This window comes from Lichenostomus cassidix, unplaced genomic scaffold, assembly GCF_008360975.1.
Source record: "Lichenostomus cassidix isolate B80296 unplaced genomic scaffold, HeHo_3.0 HiC_scaffold_537, whole genome shotgun sequence".
NCBI lineage: Eukaryota > Metazoa > Chordata > Aves > Passeriformes > Meliphagidae > Lichenostomus > Lichenostomus cassidix.
Genome location: NW_028147797.1, coordinates 45,032 through 51,191, shown reverse-complemented (window position 1 = coordinate 51,191; position 6,160 = coordinate 45,032).

The window sequence follows — 6,160 nt, the reverse complement described above, 5'->3', positions numbered from 1 at the left end:
TGCTGCAGAGGGTGTTGGATCAAGTTCCTGTGACCCCAGAATATTGGGATTAGTGCAGCTGTAGCTCTGCACAAGAGAGCTCTTCATCCACTTTCTCTCTTTTCCTGCCTCTGGCCATGCAGGGAGCTCATGACTTCAGTGTGTGACTCGTGTGTGCAAAGAGCAAATCTGGACAGAACTGGGGCAGGGAGGGTTTGGGGGCATCTTGGGATCTGTGCTGGGCACAGAATGTGTTTTCCATTGGTCTGAGACTGTCTGCTGTGGAAAGTGCATTTAATATACAGTGGAGGAATGACATTTGCCATTTATGGAGCTATGCCTTCTTTTGGTTTTGCTTGCTGACAATAAATGAACATCCCTCTGTGTCTCAGGCAGCTCCTTCTCCAAGGAAAGCAGCTGGGAGTTTGTGCCAAGGAGCTGAAAGCTGCAGGTGCAGCCTGGAGTGGAGGAAGCTGAGATTTGCACAAGGCTGCTCTGAGTCCCTGGGGCTGGATGAGGGAAGTGGTGGGGAGGGGGTTAGGGACAGAGTCTGATTGATTGTCAGCCATAAAGGGTCTTGATTTTCATATCTATTCAGACTGCATTAGGAGGTGCTCTGGATCAATATCAATTGGAAATTGTTGATACCAACCTATAAACAGGAAAAGAAAACTAAAAAGGACAAATAAATTTGCTCTGGATTGTCTTTTCATATAGTGTATTCACTTTGAATACCCTTCTGAAATCTCTAAAATTAAACACAGAAGAACTGAAGACTTAATTAAATAATTCCCAGAGCCTTGTCTTGTTAGGTGTTTTGAAATGTTAAGGAGCCTTTCTCACTGAATTCCTGAACTGAAGAGCTGAAGGCTGAACAAGCCTCTGGAGAAGTAAAATTCCTCAGGGAGCCTCCAAGTTGCTGAGGATGCATTTTCATCAGAGCAGGAATGAACAGCAATGGGCACAGCTTTTTGGCTGCCCCAGCTTTGGGATGAGCCCTGGGCCTGGAGCAGGAACAGCTCCTGATGGCCACAAGGCCAGGGCTGTAGTGCTGATCTGGGCAGATGGGATGGCAGGAGGGGCTGCAGAGCTCTCAGCATCTCCTGGACAGGAGAGCAGGGCACACAGTGCTGCCTTTCAGTTGGTCTTAGAATTATGAGGGCAACATGATTAAAGGGATGAAATGGTTTTACCTTGGTATTTTAATAGGAACCTAGGTGCACAGATCTTCCAAGGTGGAACCTGCTGAGATGCACACACCGTATAATGGGTATAAAATTTTTATAGGCTTTTCAAGTTAGCATATCATTCTAGAATTCCCCAATAGGAAAATTAACAAAAGAAGCAATATACCCCTATTCTTAAGAAACCCACCTGTTTGAGGCTAGAGGTTCGTTTGCGAAATATGTTCTAGAGCGTTTTTGATAGCATAGGGCTCTCTGGCCTTTTACTATAAATATTTAGGCTTTCTGCCTTGCAGAACCTTAGATCTGAGGAAGAATATCAGACTACAAAAATTACAAGTATGTAGGTTAAGGGGATAGAGGAGAGAGAAGGTATGGTAGAGGTATAAAAATGTATAAAAGAGTATATGAAAAAATAAAAGGTAAAAATCATCAGGCATCAAGAGGGAGCCTCCTTTTCCTTTGGCCAAGCACGTTCCCCCATGGCTGGGGCTGAGTCCTCTCACAGCTCCAGCTGCTGCTGTGCCCTTCAGAGGGGCTGAGGCCGTGGGGCCACTGCCCAGAGCAGCCTGGCCTGAGCAGGGCTCTGGGGCCAGAGGCGGCTGGGCTGTGCTGGGGAGAGGCCCTTGGTGCTGCAGAGAGCTCAGGGCAGCTGGCAGAGCTTGGAGGGAGCTGGGCTGGGCTGAGAGAAGCTGCCAGAGTAACCATCAGTGTCCATTTCAGCCTGTGTGAGCGTGCAGGGGCAGGACTGAGCCCAGGGCTTGTGGGGCAGAGCCAGGGCCTGGGGAAGGGATGGAAAACAGGCAAGTGGCTGAGAGAGGAGGCTGCTCTGTGCCCTTGGTGGCTGCAGGAGGGAAATGCAGAGCTGCTGTGGGATGGGGAGGGGGATTGAATTCCAGCAGACACTGATGTGGGGCTGAGGGACTCAAGGGCTCCTTGGCCTGAGTCTGTCCTGGAAAGGTCTCTCAGACCTCTGTGCTCAGGAAAGCTCCAAGGGAATTCCCGTGGGGCTCGGCCCTGCCCGGCACGGCTGATGTCCCCCGAGCTCCACACTGCTCCGGACTGGTGCTGCCAGTGCCGCACGGGGTGAGGCTGCTTTGGGGACACCCAGGGCACAGCAAGGCTAATGAGAAACGACGAGAGGGAAACTCACAGCAGTCTCAATATGAGATATAAAGTAAGCTCCATTTTATTTCACCAAACGAGAAACTTATATACTGTTACAGAAGTTACTATTCATAGCTACACACACACCTGCAGTCTGTTCTCACACATTCAGGGATCCTCCTGTTAACTCCCTTATTCTTTTCTCGTAACACTTCTGACTCCCTAATCTTTCTCAGGACATTCTTCCCACAGCTCAGAAACACAGCTGTGGTTCCTAGGTGTTAGTTTCTCATAACAGCTTGTTAGAATTTTACTGAGGCCTGGCTATGCTGAAGCTTTGTTCAGGCCTGTTTAGTTAGCATACGTTTTGCTGGAAAACTGCGTTTTCCAACACAAGGCTGCTTTGGGGACACCCAGGGCACAGCAAGGCTGCTTTGGGGCTGTGGGCACTGCCCAGCACTGGGGATGGGGCGAGTGGGGATAGCTGGGGATGTACTGGTGGCACTGGTAGTGCTGGGAGCACCCCAGGCTGCAGGGTGAGGAGCTATGGGGTGAGCAGGGGATAGGGCTTGTAGATGGGAATGGGGAGAAGAGGGCTAAAAGATGGAGTGGGAACCCCCAAACGGAGTAGGAGGTGAGTGGGACTCTGCAAAAATCAGTGTGTAGCAAATGCAATAAAAGCCACTATGAATCAAGAGGGATGGTGGGTTACAAACAGAAAATATAGTTTCACCTCCTGTAACGAGGGAAATGATACCAGATGAAAAATCATCTGCACCTGGAGAGATCACACATTGCTTGTTCTTCAGAAACCACTGGCCCATGGATCTGCACAATGCCTTTTCTGTGCAAGAAGAACTGGAAAGCGACCAGCTCCAGTTGTGGCAATGTTTACCAGTTCACCAGGCAGTCAAGTGTGACTTTGAGGTCACCAACCACCAGAGACCACCAAAGTGACCCCCAAGGTCAGAAAAATGCATGTGTAAATGGGAGGGAAAATATGTTAATGATTTTGGGGAAATTATTATCCTACGTATGTTTTTTCTGGGACAATCGATGAATATGTATGTAAAATACAGTCTGTAAACAGGAACTTTCCTGAACTCAGCATACATGGTATTTCAGAGAAGATATCCCCTTGTGTTTCTGGCCGAATAAAGAATGCTGCTTCTAAATGCTACATTGGTGTTTAGGAGTTTCTGTTATTTTTACTCATTTTTTGGTAACAGTGTCCCAATGGCCCCTTGGTTCCATGATGCCCCTAGCATCACAATGGTCACCTTGGTTCCATGGGACCTGTAGTGTCACAATGACCTCCTTGGTTTCACAGTCTCACAACTGGACTCCTGGTGACATGAGACCCCAGCTGTCACAATGGTCTCCTTCATTCCAAAAGGTCTTGCTGTGTCACAATATTCTCCTTGGTTCAGTCAGGCCCCACAGTGTCCCAATGGTCTCCTTGGTTCCACAGTGTCAAAATGGCCCCTTGGTTCCATGAAGCCCTGCAGTGCCACACTGGCCCTTGGCTATACAAGGCCTCACAGTGTCACAATGATCCCCTTGCTTCCACAAGGGCCTGAAGTGTCACAATTGATTCTGTTGGTTCCATGGCAGTCTGCAGTGTCACAATGGTCTCCTTCATTCCATAAGGCCCCACAGTGTCACAGTGGATTCCATTGTTCCATGAGTGTCACAATGGCCTTTTGGCTCCATGGGGCTCCGTAGTGCCACAATGATTTCCTTGATTCCATGAGGCTCTACAGTATTACAATGGACTGCTTGGCTCCACATTATCCCAGTGGATCATTGGTTCCATGGGGTCCCTACAAGTCACAATGGATTCCTTGTTTCCATCAACCCCCACAGAGTCACAGTGGCCCCTTAGTCCCATGACACCCTACACTGTCACAATGGCTCCTTGGTTCCATGGGACCCAACAGTGCCACAATGCACCACTTGGTTCCTTTGGCCTCCACAGTGACACAGTGGTTCCTTGATTCTGTGCAGCTGTGCAGTGTCACAATGCTCTCCTTGGTTCCAAGAGGCTGTGCTGTGTCAAAATGGCCCCACTGGTTCTATGAGGCCCCAGAGTGTCACAGTGATCTGCTTGGTTCTCAGATTCAGACCTTATTTTTTCTATCACTGCACTCTAGCCAGATGTTTTCTTCTTCTCTTCCAACCATCCTCACTGGAAAAGCAGACCTTGCATGCTTTGTTTCCCTGCTATAAGTTCACAGGCACAGTAAAAATTGAATTAACCCTTCTGGTATCAAGTCCAAGGCTCTGTGTGCCAAGGCAGAGGCAGGCAGGACGCAGAGCTGTCAGCAAAGGAAGGGCCAGCGAGGTGGGGCAGCTGGGGGATGACGACAGCCTGCAGGGACAGAGGCGCAGGGCATGGACAGCGTAGGACAGCCTGGGCTGGAGAGGGCAGAGGGATGTGCAGGAGCTGCAAGGCCCTGACAGAGCCAACTTGTGCAGCACTTTGGCCATGGCTGCTGTCCCTGGCCCTGAGGCCATGAGGAGGACACAAGTGACCCTTGCAGCCCTGGGGCCTCATTGCCTCCTTGTCCCTGCCCAGCAGCCTGGCAGGGGCTGCCCCATGGTCCTGCCCTTGGCATTGCACATCCCCACATGCCAGTGCCCCGGGAAGAGCCCTGAGCACTGAGGGAGGGACAGGATCTGCCTTGCCAGGGGCTGGGGCTCAGGCCTTGGCCCTTTGCATTCCTGAAACACATCCAGGTTTGCTCAGCATCAGAGATACCTTTGCCTTGTTTGTCCCCAGCTGTCATCACTGCCTCCAGTATTCTCCTCTGACTGGAACCTGGGGACACTTTCTCAGTAGTGTCTCTCAGTGAGACCCATTAAAACTTCAAGAAACTTTGAATTCTTGAGAAGTTTTTTGAAGACACACTCAGGGACTGAGTCTGATGTAAACAACCCCTAACACCCAAGAGGCTCATTAAAGTCCTTGTGCTGTTGCTGTGCTGCTGAGCTGGGCTGGGCTCCTGGCACAGAGGGAACTCCTGGCAACCAAGAAAAGCTTAAAAAGACATTTCTTCTGAGGAGCAGTTTCTTTGCCAGCCCAGCAGGGCTGAGGGTGCTGCCTGCAGGTACCTGAGAGCAGTGGAGCAGACAGAGGCTTAAAGCAAATGGAAGGACAATTCTGAGCTTATTCATGGAGAAATCCTCACAACTTCTGACACAGTAAGTCTTTGGCTGCAGGGATCTTCTAGAGCTGACCCATGACAGCACTGATATGACTGTAAGGATGGCTCTGCTGGTGTTTCTGGTTTGGGGGAGGATGTGCTGCAGAGCGGGTCTGCCCTGGGCACCGTCAGAGGGACAGGGCAGGACAGCTCCTGCTGCCAGGGATGGCTGCAGGCTGGGAAGGTGGGGGTGCAGCCAGGGGTGCCCAGGGCTGTCCTGCAGAGCAGCTCCTGCAGCCCTGAGGGCTCTTTGCCAGGGCAGGGGATCTGCCAGCTGCCCTGAGCAGCAGAGCTCTTGTGTCCCCTCGCAGCCAGCACAGCCAAGCCTCACCTCGAGGTACAGCAGAATCTCTCATTCTGCCTTCTGCAATCCCTATCCCTTTGCTCTGGCAGTGCTGGTTCTAACAAGCTCCTGTGCCTCAGGAGCAGATGCCATGTCCAAGTTTAAACACCAGGACTGGTCCCTGCCCTCACTGTCCCCTGCACTGCCTGGGGGAGCACGGCTGACTCCGAGCTGCCCTGCAGGTCAAGGTCCAGCTCCTCACACAACATTGGCCAGCAGCAGCCAGGGCTCCAATGACCAAGGTGAAGGAAGGGCTCAAGACATATACAAGGGGGATGTGTTTAGTGGCTGGGAAGGGTCTATGAGAAAGGGCTTTGACTTTTCTATGAGAAATCTTCCCT